We start from the raw sequence: 21,931 nt of genomic DNA on the forward strand, positions 1-21,931 counted from the left end.
TGGATAATTCATTCAATGGTATTTATTGATCACTTACTGTGTGCAGAGCACTGTATTAAGTGCTTGGAAAGTACAATTCAGCAACAAATAGAGACAATCCTACCCAACAATGGGCTCACAGTCCATTAATAATAATAATAACGACATTTATTAAACACTTACTATGTGCAAAGCACTGTTCTAAGTGCTGGAGAGGTTACAAGGTGATCAGGTTGTCCCATGGGGGGCTCACAGTCTTTATCCCCATTTTACAGATGAGGTAACTGAGGCACAGAGAAGTTAAGTGACTTGCCCAAAGTCACACAGCTGACAATTGCCGGAGCTGGGATTTGAACCCATGAACTCTGACTCCAAAACCCGGGCTCTTTCCACTGAGCCACGCCGCTTCTCCATTGCCAAGTGTCCATAAGGTTAGCCAACTACAGGCAGAACTGCTCCTAGAACCCCTGACCTCCTGATTCCCAGAGCAGTGCTCTTTGCACTGGGCCAATTGCAGAGAATTCTAAAGTTTAGAATCCTGTTTACAAGGCGAGGGAGAATCGATTGCCTTGTGTGTTACTCAGTGAACTCAATCAATACTAATCCTTAAGCATCTACTCTGTGAACACCACATCGAGACCTTGAGAGTACAGATAGAATAAATGATCCCTGCTTAAAAGCCACTTCCAAGATCTGTTGTGTGACCTGGGCAAGTCACTTCACTTCTCTTCAGTTATCTCACCTGTAAAATTGGGATTAAGACTGGGAACCTCATGTAGAACATGGACTGTGCCCAATCTGATTATCTGTTGATAATGAGGCACTTAATACAGTACCTGGATCACAGTGAGGGCTTAATAAATACTATTTAAAAAAATGGAACATAGAAACCAGCAGAGAATATTAAGCGAGAGGTTCTCAAGATAACTGCAGCTCCTGAAGAATTTTAGGACAAATATTAATAGTCCATCTTGCTGGAGAGAACCTTGAATTGGGTTTCAGCTGAATTAGCTGCCAACGAGACCTAAAATTACTGTGGTATTTGCTAAGCGCTTACTATGTGCCAGGCAGCATACTAAGTGCTGGGGAGGATACAAGCAAATTGGGTTGGACACTAGCTGCCAATGAGGCCTATAAATAAGTTAACCCTCTCACTCACCGTCCTTTTTATCACTGATATGTCTTGGAGAAAGAGAAATACATGATCACAGTCAATACATCAAACCTTTAATCTCTTACGACAGAATTCTGGATTCTTATCTCCTAGCTGAACTCTCAGATAGAGAGCTAGGTTTCCTTCCTCTTTCACCACCAGAGTTGAGCTCTTCCTTGGGCAGCAGTGGAGGTGTGATTTGCAAAAGAGGCTTTTTGGGGATTAAGACTGTACCTGGGCATCCTAACAGATCTAACCAATGCTATAATCATTCTTATTATCATTATCATCCCTAGTCAAAGAGATTTAACAGTGATCCAACATGGTGCCATGTCTCCTATGATTGACATCTGCCAGTCATATAATACAATCTGTCAACAGACTGATTTGTCCTCATTCTTCCTCTAGCTGGCCCTTTTTTAAATGGTCCTTGTTAAATGCTTGCTTTTTGTTAGCACTGTACTAACCTCTGGAGTAGATACAATCAATCCGTGATGGAATTTGGTAAGCACTTGCTGTACACTTCAAGTACTGTTCTAAGCGCTTGTGTAGATACAAGATCATCAGGTGCTTGGTGTTTTCACGGAGTGAGAGTGGCCCAAGGGAGGAATCATCCCAAAGCCCTCTCTGTCTGAGAGGGGGATGTGGGGTCTAAAGGCAGATTTTGAGGAAAGATGGGAGAATGCAGGCCTCATCTCCCCCCCACACACACATACATACACACAAGCTCACTCATTCTTGAAATCTTGTCCTGTCTTGTACCCTCTTGCTCAATCTTGCTCTCTCTCAATCCCTCCCTCTCCGTCTCTCTCCTTGTCTGTCTCCCTCTCTGTCTCCCTCTTGATCTCTCTCCTCTCCCCTCTTCCTCCTCATGTTCTTGCTCTCTCACACTTGACTGTATTGATGTAAGCCAAGTCTGGGTAGATAAAAGTTGAATAGACACGGCCCACAAAGACCTAGAGAATAGCTCAGCTTCACAAAGGTCTGTTGAGACTGTAAAATATATATATTTTATTTGTGTGTGTGTGTGTGTGTGTGTGTGTGTATGTGTGTGTGTGTGTGTGTGTGTGTATATCCTTCCTCTGGCCTGGAATGCCCTCCCTCCACACAGCCGCCAAGCTAGCTCTCTTTCTCCCTTCAAAGCCCTACTGAGAGCTCACCTCCTCCAGGAGGTCTTCCCAGACTGAGCCCCCTTGATCCTCTCCTCTTCCCCCGCCGCCCTACCCCCTTCCCCGCCCCACAGCATTTGTTTACATTTGTACAGGTTTCTTACTCTATTTATTTTACTTGTACATATTTACTATTCTATTTATTTTGTTAATGATGTGCATATAGCCTTAATTCTATTTGTTATGACAATTTTGACACCTATCTACATGTTTTGTTTTGTTTTCTGTCTCCCCCTTCTGGACTGTGAGCCCGTTGTTGGGTAGCAACTGTCTCTTTATGTTGCCGACTTGTACTTCTCAAGCGCTTAGTACACTGCTCTGTACATAGTAAGCGCTTAATAAATATGACTGAATGAATGAATGGCACCCTCCCCACATGTCTATCTGCAGCTGCAATGGAAGCCCATACACCGGCCTGGTGCAGACATCGAGGTGGGTACAAGGGCTGCCCAGATCCAGGGTTCAGGATGGGTCCACGGCAGATTCACAACTCTGGTCAGGTGTGTGGAAAGCTGAGGCCAAAAAGATGGGGAAACATGCCGCCTCCCCACATTGGGCTGAACCACCAGGTCGAGGAAGGGAAGGAGCCTTACCTTGGCCATAATGGACTCTGAGGGCATGTTTAGGAAAGGGAAAAGGGAAACTGGAAAGGGAGAAAAAATAAAATAAGCACCAGTCTTCTTATTTAATCTCCTCTGGAGTTGGGACGAGAGGGCCTGCGGTGTGGTAGAGGAACCACTGGTGTTTTTCTGCTTGGTGGGGAGGGAAAAGAAGGTCTTCCCCTCTCCAGTCACCTTTGCAGAGCCTGCGCTGATGACTGGGGAGGTGAATCTCGATGTCCCCTCCCTCTGCTGGAGTGCTCTCTCTGTCCCCCAGAAGGAGGACACTATTTTTCCGAGGAGCTGGGTCAGAGCTTCTTTGGTTTGCCCCCCTCACCACGCCTGGTCCAAAGTCCCCAGTAGACAGTCTGAGTTCCCCATTCCATGTACCTGTGGTTGGCCTGGGACCCTCCTGTGCCTTCCCCGGGCGGAAGATCGAGCGACCTCTCTTAGTCTACACTGTGAAGTCATCCAGTGAGATGCCGCTACGAACCACTTGTTCATCAGATCCTCTTGAAAGATTTCACCTGATTAACACACAGTATCAAAAAATGTGCCTATCTGTTATGAAACCATATTGCTCCCATCTCTCGCCCCTCCTGCAGGGGAGCATTTTACCTTATTAGCTATGAGCCAATTCATTTCCAAATCATTCTAAAGTCCCCTGAAAGAGTTGGAGGTGGTGGTGGTGGTGGGGAGTCTGTAATGGGATCCCACACCCCCCCAGGGGGTCAGTTGTGGGCCTGTAAGGAGCCTGGAAACTGTTCCATTAGCGCTAACATTTTGTAGCTCATTGTTCTTGCTATCCTTATGTTTTTTGCCGTTCTGTGGGCTTTATCATTTCAACATTTTCTTTTGTACCCGTCTTCAACCCATAACCCCTCTTCGTTTTTAGCCTCTGAACCCCTGTGAGCCAGCGATCGGGTTTAAGTAGCGATACAGTGACTTTATTAAATGTTTAGGAAAGTGCAATGGAAGCAGAAGTCCTGTTTCCTGATCAAAAAGAATACATGCTCTAATGGTGGTGACAGGCATAAAACATTTAAAATTAATTTATTCAGAATAAATGACCAAAATAATATTAAATGTACTACATACACAACCACACACACACACGTACGCACAATTTTGAAACAGTATAAAAATATATATGCCCTAGAGTTGACTGTTGGGTGAATCTCTCCACCTAACACATCTAGTCTTCTTTTCCTCTCTGCCTCAGCTAGCACTCTCGGTTCCTCTAAAGATAACCTACTCATTGTTCCTTGATCTCATCCCTCTTGCCTCTTCGTTCATTTCCTTCCTCTTGCCTGGAAATCCCTCTCTCTTTGCCAGCTGTGTGACTTTGGGCAAATCACTTAACTTCTCTGTACCTCAGTTCCCTCATCTGTATCCCCCCTAGCGTTTATAACAGTGCTGGCACATAGTAAGTGCTTAACAAATGCCAACATTATTATTATTATTCAAATCTGTTGGGCCAAAAAGCTTCCCATATTCAAAACCCTCCTAACATTCCATCTCTTCCAAAAGACTTTACCTGATCAATTCTTTTTCTCCCCCGTCATATAGGCTCAACAGCTACCACAACACTTAAATCACTTAGAACTATCTGAAGTGCTTCTTCACATTTCAACTTATACACTGTACTTTTTAAGCACTAATTTATCACTTATGCCTCTTTCTAGTCTCCTTTTCCTATCTCTAATTTGTTCTGCATCTATTGCCTCCACCTGATTAAGTCTTCTAGTTCTAGTACGCTCTCTTTAGCGCACAGTGTAGACTGTATACCCAGGGGGACCTCCATAAACAATGTTAATCTTCTATAATTTAATTTTTGTCTCCTGTTTCATTCTGGCATATACAGATTTGCCTGGTTGTTTTAAATCCATATTTTAATGAGCTCTTGGTTCTCATAAATACACATAACAACTCTTCTCATTCAGACAAAAATTTTACCCTTTGGGCACTTGGTATTCACCCCACCCTTGGCTCCAGAGCTCTTATGTACATATCTATAATTTATTTATTTATATCAATGTCTGTCTCCCCTCTAGACTGTAGCTCATTATGAGCCGGGAATGTGTCTACCACCTCAGTTGTATTGTACTCTCCCAGGTGCTTAGTACAGTGCTCAGCACACAGTAAGCACTTACAAAATACCATTGATTGATGATAGTAAGCTTCTTCAGAGCAGGGATTGTGTTTCCTGGTTCTGTTGTAGTCCAAAATTTTCAGAAGCGCACTTGGCAAATAGCAGGTATGTGATAAATTCATTCATTCGATTGTATTTGTTGCTTACGGTGTACAAAACACTATACTAAGTGCGCTGGAGAGAACATTATAACAATAAACAGGCACATCCTCTGACCACAGTGAGCTTACAGTCTAGAGATGAAGTTACAGTCTAGAGACTGGCTTATGTACTAATGATTTATTGGTAAAAAGGTTATTCAAAGAGGTTTTGGGCTATGTTAGTAGAAGAGAAGGAGATGAAAAATAGTTAAAACAGAAACCATGTGTCCTTTAAAAATGGCATCAATTAACTGTTTCAATAATGTGGTACTAGCATAGTCTACAATTATATTGTGCTGTAACTGACAGACAAGGCAGGAAGTAAAGTCATCTGAAAAAAGCCTTAAATGAGCTGTGGTCCACTGAACTGGAGACACATATGGATTCTGTCCATGGCAAAGAGCAGTTCCCACTGGTATCAAGCTGGCTGAGTTTGCAAGAATTGCAGTTGTAGTATGAAAGAGATTCCAGATATCTTTGAGTCGATGTGGGCTGTGTGCTTAAAACACTTGCTTCCTGAGGTCAGACAATAAATCAAAGAGAAGAAATTAAGAGGAATTGCGCAGTACGGAGCCAAGATATTCTGGAAGATCTATGGTCATCATAGGATGGACATATGTGGTAAACAAGCCTCTTTGTGATCAAGGGCCTCAGTTACCAGCAGCTGGTGAGGGGAAGTTGGTGAACAAAGGGATTAAATGGCTAAAACAAAATCCTGAATGGAAAAAGCAGGTTTTTCCCTGAGACACAAGTTCTAATGTTTCTTCTGCTAAATGAATAAAAGCCATTTTAATGAGAAAAGTGGGTGTTTACTTTCTCATGAAGAGCTGATAGCTTATTGATTTTTCTCCTAAATCATGTGCATATCATGCATTGCATCAGTCCTCAAGCAAGGCAGTGGGCCTCAAAGTTGTCAGTTCCTATCTTGAAGTACAGAATGGTTCTGAAAATGATGTCACTGCATCTCTGCACAGTGCAGCCCATTACAGTGAAAATCCACATAGATTCTATTTCTTGTTTCATGAACATCTGCCTGCCTTCTTATGCTTCGAGATCAGTCATCGATGTGCATAACAGTTCCTCCAATTCTGCCTCCTTCAGTCATGCCGGCTTAGATTAGTAGCCTTTGGATCCCAGGGAACTTCTCAAAGCAGACACGGTTGTGTTACTGTGGCCAAACCCCATCTGTCGATGCTTTTAGCATCATTGTTAAGCTTGCAAATGTAAAGGTTTGGGGGTCAGTCACTGTACTTCTCTTGCCACTGCCTAGGGGTGAAGATTATGGTGGGAAGGAGGGCAGGGGGAGGGTTGTGCCACACTGGGATTGAGGAAGCCCCAGCTAACGATATTTTCAAGTACCCTGCCTAAAGGACTTCCTTGGGAGTTGGACGAACAATGGAAAGCAGTGTGATGGATCAACAGTATGTGCAGGCAGCTCTTGCCTTTAATAATGATAATAATAATAATAATAATAATAATAATAATAATGGCATTTGTTAAGCGCTTACTATGTGCAGAGCACTGTTCTAAGCCCTGGGGGGATACAAGGTGATCAGGTTGTCCCACGTGGGGCCCACAGTCTTAATCCCCATTTTCCAGATGAGGGAACTGAGGCTCAGAGAAGTTAAGTGACTTGCCCAAGGTCACACAGCAGACATGTGGTGGAGCCGGGATTCGAACCCATGACCTCTGACTCCAAAGCCCGTGCTCTTTCCACTGAGCCACGCTGCCTTTCTAATTGAAGGTGGTTTTCCATTCCAAGTTTCAGCTTGGCTACCCATTCATGCACTGAAAAATCATCATCATGATCATCCACATTGATGGTGTTTATCTAATCCCGGCTCTGCCACTTGTTTGCTGTGTGACCTTGGGCAAGTCACTTAATTTCTCTGTGCCTCAGTTCCCTCATCTGTAAAATGAGGATAAGACCGTGAGCCCTGTGTGGGATAGGGACTGTGTCCAATCTTTTATCTACCCCAGTGCTTAGAACAGTGCCTGATACATAGTGTTTAACAAAAATCAGTTATTATTATGGTTATTGAGCGCTTATTGGGAGAGTACAGAACAACAGAGTTGGTAGACATATTCCACCAATGACCAGCTTTTCAGGTTTTGATTTTTCTGTGATTTCACGGGCTTGGTTTTATATTTGTACCCCAGGTTAAATTCTAGCATTTGACAGTGTCTCTACTGTAGGTGATGTGCCTCAGAGCTCTGAAAAGAGATCTCAGTTATGGTTCATAGGGACATAACTGAGGTTCCCCCCACCAATTTTGAGTAGATTAGGTCAACTACATGGACACATGGAGATTTACAGAATGAATTCAGTTTGGGAAGAACCTTTAAAGAACATCGTAAAATAAGGAAAGAAGAAGAGGAGGAAAGAGAGAAGGAGTCAATAAATCAATGGTATATTTTGAGCTCCTATTGAGTGCAAAGCACTTTAATAAATGTCTGGGAGATTACGGAGGAGGAAGACGCGCGTGCCCTGTCCTCAAGGAGAATGCGATCTACTGGAAGAGATAGATTGACAAATTATTTACAAATAACAGGAGTAGGAGGAAGATCAAAGATATAGCTGGCAATAGAATTTATACATGTGCAGACTAGCTGAATAAGTGATTGAGCATACATAGTTACATGCGTCGAGGTGAGGATTTGAAAACATAAGTGCTAAGAGGGGCTGCCATGTTGATACAACTATGGTGTTGTGAATTAATTGGGAAAGTTGCACACTGGAGCCTGGTCATGGAAATGACCACAAAGATGAGGAAACAGCATGGCCTATTGAAATGCACATAGGCCTGGGAGTTGGAGGACCTGAGTTTTAAACCCAGTTCTGCCACTTGCCAGCTGTGCGACCTAGATTTATCTTCTCTGTGCCTCACCTGTAAAATCAATCAATCATTGGTATTTATTTAGTGCAGAGCACTGTACTAAGTGCTTGTGGAATGGGGATGTGGCTTAGTGGAAAGAGCACAGGCTTGGGAGTCAGAGCGTGTGGGTTCTAATCCCGGCTCCGCTACTTGTCTGCTGTGTGACTTTGGGTGAGTCACTTAACTTCTCTGTGCCTAAGTTACCGTCTCTGTAAAATGGGGACTAAGACTGTTAGCCCCATGTGAGACAACCTGATAACCTTGTATCTACCCCAGTGCTTAGAACAGTGCTGGGCACATAGTAGGTGCTTAACAAATATCATCATTTTTATTACTATTATTAAATACCTGTCCTCCCTCTCGTTATCAACCAATCATTGGTATTTACTGAGAACTTACTGGGTGCAGAGCACTGTACGAGGTGCTTTTGCCTTGTCCTATGCTGTCGAGTCGTCTCCGACCCATAGCGATGCCATGGGCACATCTCTCCTAGAATGCCCCACCTCCACCTGCCATCGTTCCGGTAGTGGATCCATAGAGTTTTCTTGGTAAAAATATGGAAGTGGTTTACCATTGTCTCCTTCCCCACAGTAAACTTGAGTCTCCGCCCCCGACTCTCTTCCATGCTGCTACTGCCGAGCACAGGTGAGTTTTGACTTATAGCAGATGGCCTCACTTGCTAGCCACTGGCCAGGCTAGGAATGGAGTGGGTATGCCTCTGCTTGGCTCTCCCTCCTGTAGTTGGGATTGGTAGAGTACTGGAAACTCTCCAGGTGCAATCCTGAAAGGGGATTAGGTGGGAGAGTGATATACAACAGAGTTGGTAGAGTTGGTAGTTGCTAGAGTTTTGAAGTGCATTTATTCATTCATTCATTCAATTGTATTTATTGAGTGCTTACTGTGCGCAGAGCACTGTACTAAGTGCTTGGGAAATACAAATTGGCAACATATAGAGACAGTCCCAACCCATCAGCGGGCTCACAGGCTAGAAGGGGGAGACAGACAACAAAACAAAACATATTAACAAAATAAAATAAATAGAATAGTAAACATGTACAAGTAAAATAAATATAGAGTAATAAATATGTACAAGCATATCTATATATATATACATATATATATACATATATATATGTATATATATATACAGGTGCTGTGGGGAGGGGAAGGAGGTAAGGCGGGGGGGTTGAGAAGGGGGGAAGAGGAATCAATCAATCAATCATATTTATTGAGTGCTTACTGTGTGCAGAGCACTGTACTAAGTGCTTGGGAAGTACAAGTTGGCAACGTATAGAGACAGTCCCTACCCAACAGTGGGCTCACAGTCTAAAAGGGGGAGACAAAGAACAAAACCAAACATACTAACAAAATAAAATAAATAGAATAGATATGTACAAGTAAAATAAATAAATAAATAAATAGAATAATAAATATGTACAAACATATATGCATACATACAGGTGCTGTGGGGAAGGGAAGGAGGTAAGATGGGGGGAAGGAGAGGGGAACAAGGGGGAGAGGAACGAAGGGGCTCAGTCTGGGAAGGCCTCCTGGAGGAGGTGAGCTCTCAGTAGGGCCTTGAAGGGAGGAAGAGAGCTAGCTTGGCGGATGGGCAGAGGGAGGACATTCCAGGCCCGGGGGATGACGTGGGCCGGGGGTCGATGGCGGGACAGGCGAGAATAAGGCACAGTGAGGAGGTTAGTGGCAGAGGAGCGGAGGGTGCGGGCTGGGCTGTAGAAGGAAAGAAGGGAGGTGAGGTAGGAGGGGGCGAGGGGATGGACAGCCTTGAAGCCGAGGGTGAGGAGTTTCTGCCTGATGCGCAGATTGATTGGTAGCCAGTGGAGATTTTTGAGGAGGGGAGTAACATGCCCAGAGCGTTTCTGTACAAAGATGATCCAGGCAGCAGCGTGAAGTACAGATTGAAGTGGGGAGAGACAGGAGGATGGGAAATCAGAGAGAAGGCTGATGCAGTAGTCCAGACGGGATAGGATGAGAGCTTGAACGAGCAGGGTAGCGGTATGGATGGAGAGGAAAGGGCGGATCTTGGCGATGTTGCAGAGGTGAGACCGGCAGGTTTTGGTGACAGATTGGATGTGAGGGGTGAACGAGAGAGCGGAGTCGAGGATGACACCAAGGTTGTGGGCTTGTGAGACGGGAAGGCTGGTAGTGCCATCAACCGTGATGGGAAAGTCAGGGAGAGGGCAGGGTTTGGGAGGGAAGATAAGGAGTTCAGTCTTGGACATATTGAGTTTTAGATGGTGGGCAGACATCCAGATGGAGATGTCCTGAAGGCTGGAGGAGATATGAGCCTGGAGGGAGGGAGAGAGAGCAGGGGCAGAGATGTAGATTTGGGTGTCATCAGCGTAGAGATGATAGTTGAAGCCGTAGGAGCGAATGAGGTCACCAAGGGAGTGAGTGTAGATCGAGAACAGAAGGGGACCAAGCACTGAATCTTGGGGAACCCCTACAGTAAGGGGATGGGAGGGGGAGGAGGAGCCCGCAAAAGAGACTGAGAATGAATGGCCGGAGAGATAAAAGGAAAACCAGGAGAGGACAGAGTCTGTGAAGCCAAGGTTGGATAGTGTGTTGAGGAGAAAGGGGTGATCCACAGTGTCGAAGGCAGCTGAGAGGGCGAGGAGGATTAAGATAGAGTAGGAGCCGTTGGATTTGGCAAGCAGGAGGTCACTGGTGACCTTTGAGAGTGCAGTTTCCATGGAATGTAGGGGATGGAAGCCAAATTGGAGGGGGTTCTCTTTCTCCTTTCTCCTGAAGCTCTTAATTAAACCTTTCTTCTTCTATTAATGACACCTCTGAATGGAAACACTTGCATGTAGATGAAGCCAAAGAGGGTGATGAGAGTATCAGATCCGGTCCAAACACCATAATTCCCAATCCAAAGTGCTATTTGAAGTTCAATTTTAAAATCAGATGTTTTAAGAAACAGTTCTTTTATAGAAACATATTTTTAAAAATGTGAAAGCAAGTATTAGTTTTCATCCCATAATGCACTAGTTATAGGATATGTTTCAGGTCCTCTACAATTAAAGGATTTGGGTGGGTTAGAAAAGTAGCTTTAGTCATTGGATTTCTGATTGGAGTTCAGTCATGAGATCTTCTCTGTAATGTCCAGGTTTTTCCTACATTGATCAGGAAAAGGAATGGTAGCATATGGGCAATGAGTCACGGAATCCCAGAGCTGAAGAGGAGCTGGAAAGGTCATGGTGAAATAACTTTGAAACTCAAGCGTTGAATCATGAATACCTACAATTGCAAGATACTACTCCGTTATTACTCTATTTTCTCATTACCAGAATTATAGCATGTGAATGTTCAGCACATATTTTACTATGAAGAGCAGATAGATGGGCGTTAACCTTTTCTTTTAAAGACTTGGGATGTGTTCAGGATTTTCTACAGTGATCAACTTTGTTAAATAGGATATAAAAATAATTCCTGATGCATCTTCTATAATGGCCTACTATCTGATGCATTGTTTGATGGAAGTTCTGATGCTTCAAATTATAATAAAGTCTCATATAATTATCACTTTATATAGGACATCACAGTTCTGTTTAGCGGTTATGGCCTGCTGAGCTGTCATAATTCATCAATCCTTTTTCCCCTGCATCTTTTCACCACATCCCTTCTAAAATGCAAACTATAATTTGTAGATTGCCAAGTATGACCTCTCTAAACTAGAACTTGGGTGCGGTGCTTAGTCCTTATAATTTAATGAACAACCTGATATTTGAATCCCCAACCTGTTTCCATACCTGTCACGTGATATGGAATATGGAACAAGAGAAGCAGCATGGCAGAGTGGATAGAGCACGGGCCTGGGAGTTGGAAGGTCGTGGTTTCTATTCCCAGCTCCACCACTTACCTTCTGTGTGACCTTGGACAAGTCACTTTACTTCTCTGGGCCTCAGTTCCCTCATCTGTAAAATGCGATGGAGACTGTGACCCCCACGTGGGATAGGGACTGTGTCCAACCCGATTTACTTGTATCTACTCCAGTGCTTACTGCAGTGAATGGCACGTAGTAAGCGCTTAACAAATGCCACAATTATTATTTATTTATTTTAAAAAAACCCTTAAGCATCCCACTAGGAACAGTAGATACTGATATCTATTCTATTTATTTTATTTTGTTAATATGTTTGGTTTTGTTCTCTGTCTCCCCCTTCTAGACTGTGAGCCCACTGTTGGGTAGGGACTGTCTCTATATGTTGCCAACTTGTACTTCCCAAGCGCTTAGTACAGTGCTCTGCACACAGTAAGTGCTCAATAAATACGATTGATTGATTGATCAATTACATTCGTCTTGGTCCTTTAGACAAAAAGACGAAGATCGATGTTTAAGAACCAACAAAATATACATTTTCACAGTGATAAAGATGTCTTGTGAGATGGGTTTGGATCAATTAATCCAGAATATTTAATGAGTGCTTTTTCGTGTTCAGAACATGTACTCAAGTGCTTGGAAGAGTACAATATAACCAATTTGGTAGGCATGTTCCCTGCCCACATGGACTTAATGAAAGGCTTGAGAAGGAATCTTTGAAGGCATCTGAAGTATAACTATATGTGCACTTCCTAGAGGCAGGTAAAGGACAATTCGATGGATTACGTAGATTTAATATGTGAAAAGAAGGGAGACCAAGAAGAAAGTGGAAAAGATCAGGAAAATAACTCGGTGGTATTTATTGAGGGCTACTCTATGTAGCTCCTCTCAGGGTCACACCTGGAGAGTTTCCAGTACTCTACCAGTCTCGGCTACAGGAGGGAGAGTCAAGCAGAGGCATACCCATTCCATTCCTACCTTGGGCAGTGGTTAGCGAGTGGAAGGCAATCTGCTACAAGTCAAAACTCACCCGTGCTGGGCAGCAGCAGCATGGGAGAGAATCGAGGGCAGAGACTTGAGTTCACTGCATGGAAGGAGGCAATGGCAAACCACTTCCAGAGTTTTACTAAGATAACTCTATGGATACACTACCAGAATGATTGCAGATGGAGAGTAGGGTGCTCTGGGAGAGCTGTGTTCATGGTGTCGCTATGGGTTGCAAACGACTCAACGGCATAAGACAAGACTGTGTGTAAAGCGAACAGTAAAAGAGGTGACTCTGACGCATAAAAAACAGAGGTGACATGATGGAAAAGAGTTTGGACTTTGAAACTAGAGAAAAGTGCACTGACAACACACGAGATAAGGAATTCTACTGTACTCTCCCCAGTGCTCTGCACACAGTCAGTGATCAATAAATGCTATTGCTTGATTGAAAGCATTCAAATTTTGATTGGGTTGGGTTTGTCCTGCTACATCTTGGGTAAAATATTAAAATATTTTTAGTAGTAGTAGTTGTAGTAGAACAAGTAGAACTAGTAGTTGAAGTAGCAAAAGTGGTGGCAGTAGTAGAAGTAATAGTAGTAGCATTTATGAAATTACCAACTAGGTGTTGTTCTGAGTTCTGGGGAAATGCAAAACAAAGAAAGTAAAGTCAGAGCTGGAAAAATAGAAGGGAATGAGGAAGAGATGAGGACAAAGTGTGGATAAATATAAGTGTTGAGTAAAAAGAAGTCTTGGAATTTGATTAGATTTGCTAAATTTCTTACAATAAGAAGTGGGAAGCACTCTGATATTAGAGTAGTCTATAATTCTATAATTAAATTTGTTCTAAGTATTTAGTGGCTCAGGAGGGTATCCTAGCCAACTCAACTTATTTTACCCTAACAGACGTACTGTGCTTTTTCATTCAGAGACACGTTGACTGAAGACACATTTCTGATAGCTCAAATGGACAATGGTTAACGGCACACGTGAGAACTCATTTATCTTCAATGCAGCACAGCTGACGATTATAAATATAAAATAAATATTTAACATTTAAATCATCTGAGATATCTGAGCAGGAAGAGAGGCAGGAAGCAAAGACAGACAGAATCCCAAGAAAGGTTGATGGAAACCCAGACAGAGAAATGAATAGAGTTTGGCAGAGATGGAGAACAAAAGACAGAGGAGCAGAGATGAACTTGAAAAAAATACAGAAGACCAACTGCCTGTGTCAATCTAGACCAATTTGTCTGATGCATATAACATTCAAAGGCCAGCTGATTGAAAACCACTGCAACCAAAGTTGCTGAATAGTTGGACATTGCCAAGGATCCTCTAGCTTCTAATTCTCAAAGTGAAAGTTAATGTCACATCATCCTTATCTCTCAAATTTGGTCCTCATCCCCATTACCATGACCATTATACTCTGCACACACTCCACCCACTCTAGGTGGTCACACCCTACCTAGATTCCCTGTTAACCCTATCTTCCTTTATGCAAAAGGACACCCATTAATCACTTACCTCTCCAGAAGACTCAACTTCCTTACCCCTTGCCCCTTCACGGTCCTCAGAACACCATCTCCGGCCCTGGATCATCACCACAGTTTTCTTCCCTAGTTCCCATGTGTACATGAGACTTAATAACACAGGGCAAAATCCAGTTAATGGACCAATTATTACCATTACTAACTCACTTTCCTCTGCGATGACTTTTCTCTCAATGTGCTCAACAGCTCTTCAATTCCTCCATCATTAATTTCCTTATCCACAGCCCCTACCTATTTTTCCAAATTTTTCCCTCCCTCCTCAAGCTCCCAGGGCTCCCAGGACCTCATTCATTCATTCGGTAGTATTTAATAATATTAATAAAAAATATTGAGCACTTACTGTGTGGAAAGCACTGTACTAAGTGCTTGGGAGAGTACAACACTAAACAGAAATGTTCCCTGTCCACTACAAGCTTACAGTCTAGAGACGGCTTCCTTATCTAACCCGTAATGACCTAACTCCTACTTTGTTGGTAAAATTGAAAATATTGGGCATAAACTTCCCAATCTCCTCATCACCTCCCACCTCTCTACTATCCCTTTGTCATTTTTCTCTTATTTTCCAGCTGACTTTCAAGAGGAGGGGTTGCCTGTCTCCTCTCTAGATCCACTCCACACTCCCTGTGCCTCTATTCTCTATAACCTCTTAAAAATTATTGTTCCCACTCTCTTCTTATCCCTCACTGCTATCTTCAAATTCAGTTAAATTTCTGACCCTTTGGGTCCACTGAAACTGTACATACAAAGGTTTCCAATGACCTCTCTATAACTAAAGCAATCAATCAATTGATCAGTGGTATTTATTGGGTGCTAACTGAACACTGTCCGAAGAGCTTGGGAAAGTACAAGGAACTTACAGTCTAGAAGGGGAGACAGACATTAAAGTAAATTATAGATGGATTTATACATAAATGCTGTGGGGCTTGATAGGCTGTGAATATCAAAGTGCTTAAGAGGTACAGATCCAAGTGCATACATGACCCTTTAAGGGAGGGCTTACGCAGGAAAGTACTTATCCTATCCCACCTCGATTATTGAATATACCTCTTTGCTGATCTCCCTGCCTTCTGTCTCTCTCAACTCCAGTCCCTACTTCACTCTGCTGCCTGGATCATTTTTTGGCAAAAACATTCAGTCCATGTCTTCTTACTCTTCAAAAACCTCCAGTGGTTGCCCATTCACCTCCACATCAAATATTTGTTGCCAAATTGTACTTTCCAAGCACTTACTACAGTGCTCTGCACACAGTAAGCACGCAATAAATATGATTGAATGAATGAATAGAAACTCCTTACCATAGGCTTTAAAGCATTCAATTACTTTTCCCCTCCTACCTCATCTCCCCAATTTCCTATTACAACCCAGCCCATACACTTTGCTACGCTAATGCCAACCCATTCAGTGTATCTTAATCTCATCTATCTCGCTGCTGACCTCTCTCCCATATCCTGCTTCTGGACTGTGCCGTTCAGACAGTTACTCTCCCCAACTTGAAAACCTTATTGAAGGTCACTGCTTTCAAAACACTGTCCCCGACTAAACGCTCATTTCCCCGTCTCCAACTCACTTCAACATCGCCCTGATTTGCTCTCTTTATTCACCCTTTCTTCAGATCTGCTGCACTTTTGTACATAGCTATAATTTATTTAAATTAGTGTCTGCCTCTCCCTCTAAACTGCAAGCTCAGTGAGGGCAGGAAATGTGTCTACCAACTCTATTGTGTTGTTATATTGTATCCATCATTCAATCATTTATTGATTGAGTAGATAAGGAAGATAAGGAAGATAAATTAGATGAGGAAGTTAGATAAGGAAGAATACATTTATAGTACAGTGCTCTGCACACAGTAAGCGCTCAATAAATATGATTGATTGATTGAGCACTTACTGTGTGCAAAGCACTGTACTAAGCACTTGGGACAGTACAGTATAACAACAAACAGACACATTCCTGTCCACAATGAGCTCATAGTCTAAAGGGGGAGACAGACATTAATATAAATAAATGGATAAATAATTAAATTGCAGATATATACATACATGCTGTGGGAATGGGCAGTAATTTGTCTGTTTTCTTTATATTGTACTCCCCCAAGTGCTTAGTACAGTGCTCTGCACATCATAAGTGCTTAATAAATCTGATTAATTGGAAGTGAGGTCTCAGTCAAGGAGAGAGATGGGAGAGTGTTAGACTATCAATAACGAGGCAAGAAGCAGCATGGCTTAGTGGAAAGACCAAGGGCTGGGGAGTCAGAAGTTGTGGGTTCTAATCCCGGCACTGCCACTTGTCAGCTGTTTGACTTTGGGCAAGTCACTTCACTTCTCTGTGCTTCATTTACCTCAACTGTAAAATGAGGACTAAGACTGTGAGCTCCACGTGGGACAACCTGATTACTTTGTATCTACCCCAGTGCTTAGAATGGTGCTTGGCACATAGTGAGCACTTAACAAATACCATCATTATTATTAGTATTATCATTATTTCCAGTCCAGAGCAATATCACTGGGAAGGAATTGGTGATCATAAAGATGAGACCAAAGTACAATGAGTAGGTTTTAGAGAAACAAAGTGTGCAGGCTCAGTTGTACTGGGAAGCAAGGAGTGCTTTATGGCTGAGGGTAAGGAGCTCCTGTTTGAAGCAGAGGTGGATGGACAACAATTGGAGATTTATGACAAGAGGAGAGATGTGGACTGAGTAGTTTTTTAAAGAAAAATGTTCCGAGCAGCAGAGTGCTAAATGGACTAGGGAGGGAAGAAGAAGAAGGCAGCGAGGATGCTGAGGCAGTTGTCAAGGCTGGGTATGATAAGTTCTTGGAGCAGCAAGGCAGCAATCAATAAATCATATTTATTGAGGGTTTACTTTATGTTGTGCATTGTACTGTTTGGGAGAGTACAGTATGGTAGAGTTAGTAGACCTGTTCTCTGTTTACAGTGAGCTTACGGTCTAGAAGAGGAGACAGACATTAATGTAAATATATGAATTACATAAATGCACATAAGCGCTGGGTGGGCTGAGGGAGGAATGAATATAGGGTGCAAATAGAGAAGGGAGTTGGAGAAAAGAAATTGAGGGCTTAGTCAGGGAAATCCTCTTGGAGCTGTGCTTTTGATATGACTTTGAAAGTGGGTAGAGTCATCATCTGTCAGATATGAAGATGGTTGGCACTCAGGCCAGAAGCAGGTTGTGGGTGAGGTGTTGACAGAGAGATAGATGAGATCGAGGTACAGTGAGTAGGTTGGTATTAGAGGAACGAAGTGTGTCGGCTGGGTCATAGTAGAAAATCAGGGAGGTAGCAGTTTAGTTGGAGAGGAAGAGGTGGATCTAGAGATGTTTTGGAGGTAGAACCTACAGAATTTGGCTACATATTAAATATGTGAATTGAATGAGACAAAGTTGAGGATAATGCCAAATTTATGAGCTGGTGAGACAGGGAGGATACAGGTGTTGTCTATGAATATGGAAAAGTCAGGGAGAAGACAGAATTTGGTGGAAAATATTAATTCTCTTTTGTACTTGCTAAGTTTGAGGTGTCAGTAGCACATCCAAGTACAGATGTCCTGAAGACTGAAGGAAATGTGAGATTGCAGATGAGAGAGGTCTAGGCTGGAGAGAAAGATTTGGAAAACGTCCACGTAGAGATGGTAGTCAAAGCTTCGGGAGTCAGTGTGTTCTGCAAAGCCGTGGGTGTACATAGAAAATTGAAGAGGAACCAGGCCTGAGCCTTGAAATTTGCCCACAGTTAGAGAGTGGAAGGCAAAAGAGGATCTGGTGAAGATGAAGACAATCTGGTGAAGCAGCATGGTCTAGTTGATAGAGCACGGGCCTGGGAATCAGAAGGACCTGGGTTCTAATCCCAGCTCTGCCACTTTGCAGCTATGATCTTGGGCAAGTCACTTCAACTTCTTGGTTCTTCAGTTACCTCATCTGGTGATTAAGACTGAGACCCATGAAGGGCAGGGACTGTGTTCCACCTGATTAGCTTGTAGATACCCCAATGTTTAGTACAGAGCCTGGCATATAATAAATGCTTAACAAATACCATAAAAAAAGATTCTGAGAAGGAGAGGCCATAGAGATAGGCAGAGAACCAGAACCAGCTGAATCCAAAAGACTCCACTCCAGCTTAATTTTCCTCTTTTTAGCAGGATTTGATGCTCTGTTCTCCTTTCTCCTGCTGTAAAGGACTAACAGACCTTAATTTTGAGAACAGAGAACAAACAATGGTTCTCCTCCTAACTCTCTGATCCCTCCTCATTTTCTTTGCTTGGCTCTTTTTGGGCCTCTCATTCCCTAACTTTGTGATTCCACAGAGTCTGCCCTGGGTATCCTATTCTTCTCATTCATTCAATTCATTCAGTCGTATTTACTGAGCACTTGCTGTGTGCAGAGTACTGTACTAAGTGCTTGGAAAGTACAATTCTCGCTCTGCATTCACTGTCTTGGCAGCTAATATGCTCAAATGGCTTTATGGCTTCAACTACCATCTCTGCGGATAACCCCCAAATCAGAAAAGCAGTGTGGCCTAATGGAAGGAGCACTGACCTGCTCCATGCCTCAGACCAATTACTTATTAACTCTCCTTTTTAGACTATGAACTCCATGTTGGACAGGGATTCTCTACCCAAACAGTACAGAGCTCAGAAGATAGTAAGTGTTTAAAAAATATCAATATTACTATCTACTTCTCCAGCCATGATTTTGCATCTGACCTAGGGTACCACATCTCCTCTTGCCCATGTGGGACCCATAGTCTTAAGTAGGAGGTTAGAACAGGTATTGCATCCCCATTTTGCAGATGAGGGAACTGAGTCATAGAGAACGTAAGTGACTTGCCCAAGGTTATATAGCAGTAAGTGGCAGAACTGGGATTTGAACCCTGGTCCCCTGATATCCCAAACCCAGGTTTTTTCTACTAGACTACACTGCTTCCCTAAAATTTCCAAATTCCAATCAGTTTATGTACCATTTTCTTGGGGGTTGAGTGACAATAGCAGACATGATATTTATTGAAAGTCTACTGCATGTAGAGCACGAACCACTGAGAAAAAATGCACCAGTGTATGTTAGACTTTGTCCCTGGCTATTCAGGGGCTCTCCAGTGTCTCATCGTCTAAGAATAAGGTGGGGAAGAGTTTGGTGATAGGCACAATAGGAAAAATGAAGGCAGCACTGTGTACATAACACTGTACCAAACAATCTCACTTCCTTTCTACCTGGCCTCTTCTGTACCTTGTCCTTTCCCGGACTTCCTTGCCTTTTTCTTATTTGTATTTTTTAGTATGATCAGTTATTTCCTACCTTTCTAGAAGGACCTGGTTTTCCCCATTCTTCTAATTTCTGATTCAGTCATTCAAGTCTACACCCTTGTATTGCCCTCTTCCCCTTTCATGCCCTTCCTCTTTTCTCCGACCGATTTTTGAGAACAGCCATTCCTCGAGGCCACTACTGTCCCCTTCACTCCAGCAAGTTTCCCGGCATCCTCTCCTCCTCCTGCCAGGTGAGTGAAGAAACAGTGACATAGGCCACAGCCATCCCCTTACACTGGACTACCAGAGCCTGTTTGTGAGAGAGAGAGAGGCTGCCTTATTTTCTGCTACTCCCCCAGGACTCCCAATTTTTGCTTCTCCAGCTAGGAGAGCTGGTGAGGAGCAGCTGACATGTGAGATCTTCTCAACTTTCAGAACTTCAGGAAGGCTGTGGTTACCAATGTGACTGTGACCATGGACATGGTTCTCACTGTTGGACTCTGAACCATGAGGAGCCCAAGTCTCTCCTCCTCCAGGCACAATGCCCGGCCCCACTTGTTGTCTTGGTCTTTTCAACTTCTTTCATTTTTATTGTTTCATCTTTTAATAGTAATAATAATAATAATAGTGATGATGGTATTTGTTAAGTGCTTACTATGTGCCAAGCACTGTCCTAAGCCCTGGGGTAGATACAATGTAATTAGATTGTCCCAAATGGGGCTTACAGACTTAATCCCCATTTTACAGATGAGGTAACTGAGGCACAGAGAAGTTAAGTACCTTGCCCAAAGTCAAACAGCTGATAAGTTGCGGAGTCGGAATTAGAACCCACGACCTCTGACTCCCAAGCCAGTGCTTTTTCCACTAAGCCTTGCTGCTTCTCTTTTCTTATGTGTCTGCTGCCTGACTCTTTTCCCTCTCTCATTTTTATGCTGTGAGATCATTGACGGCCAGGGACCATGTCAAATTTTCAGCTGTATAATCTTTCCCAGTACTTAGTGTAATCAAGCACTCTCTTCCTCCTCCTACCTAATTGTTAGTTTTAGTCCCCTGGATATATTTGGGGCTGCAGAGTCCATGGTGACATACACAAAAATCCTCCCTGTCACAGAAGCCTTCAACCTTGGTGTCATTGTCAACTCCTCCTTCAATTTCATCTCTCACATTTAATCTCCTTCTCTACGCAACCAACAACTACCCCAGCTCAAACTCTGGTTTCAGTCAAAATCAATCTTTGGACTTATTGAATGTTTTCTTTATGCAGAACATTATATTAACCACTTGCAAGAGTACAATTCAGTGGGTAGACATGATCCTTGCTTTCAAGGAGCTTACACTCTAATGGATAAACCTCTAGTCTCGGCACTAAATTCCTGAATCAGCCTCTTTTCTGGTTTCCATGTCTCTAGACTCTCCGCCTTCCAACATATACTACATACTCCTGCATAGATTGTTTTCTTGAAGAGTTGTATCTTGTCTTGAAGAAGACATGCATCATTCCACTTCTCAGAAATCTTCACTGGTTTCCATTTCTCCTCACTATTAACGTCTACATTTTCCAACAACTCTTCCCAAATTATATATCCACTTGTGTACCTTTGTTTCTCCCAAACGTATAACTGTGTCTTGATTTTAACTTTTTTACTTCCATCTTCTTGCTAAGATTGTTCCCTCAACCTCAACTCCATTTCCCAGGCATCCAAAAGACTATAGATTGCCTTGTATTCAAAGCCTTCCTAAAATCTCATTTGCTCCGACAAGCTTGCTCCTATAAACCTCCAAACCCTAAGTCATTTCCACTAATCAGTCACTTCTATCACTTCTGTACTAATTTATTGCCTTCATCAACATATGTGTATATGTTTTTTCAATTGTACATGGAATTAATATGTTGATTACTTTATTTGTAAATATAATTGTATCTTTCTTCCCTATAAAAGTGTAAACTCGTTTGAATCTTCCTAAGCCCCCAGGACAGCGTATTGCACCCAGTGGTCAATAAATTAAATAACAAATTACTACTACTAAAATTACACTGTTAATCTCTTTATTGCCTTAACTAGTTCATGGAGAGCCTTAGAAAGAATGGGTATGATGAGAATTTACTTTGGCTGGAGAGGCTATGAGTAGTGATGCCTAGAGAAATAAATGAGAACAATGTGGTGTAGTGGAAAGAATATGGGCCTGGGCATCCGAGAACATTTAAGGGCTTCCAGTCTCAACCCTCATTTTACA

The 21,931-nt window shown here is 42.8% G+C and overlaps 1 protein-coding gene and 1 non-coding gene across 2 annotated transcripts in view; both read left to right on the forward strand.

The window, feature by feature from the left end:
- The window catches only part of NAV3 (neuron navigator 3), a 783,489-nt gene that overhangs the window by 312,673 nt on the left and 448,885 nt on the right, over positions 1-21,931 (forward strand). The gene's annotated exons all lie outside the window — the stretch shown is intronic.
- LOC119937418 lies at positions 12,795-12,932 on the forward strand. The gene has a single exon (XR_005454088.1). It is a non-coding gene; the product is annotated as a small nucleolar RNA SNORA7 (small nucleolar RNA).

Source organism: Tachyglossus aculeatus, chromosome 14, assembly GCF_015852505.1.
Source record: "Tachyglossus aculeatus isolate mTacAcu1 chromosome 14, mTacAcu1.pri, whole genome shotgun sequence".
In the NCBI taxonomy this organism is placed as follows: Eukaryota; Metazoa; Chordata; class Mammalia; order Monotremata; family Tachyglossidae; genus Tachyglossus; species Tachyglossus aculeatus.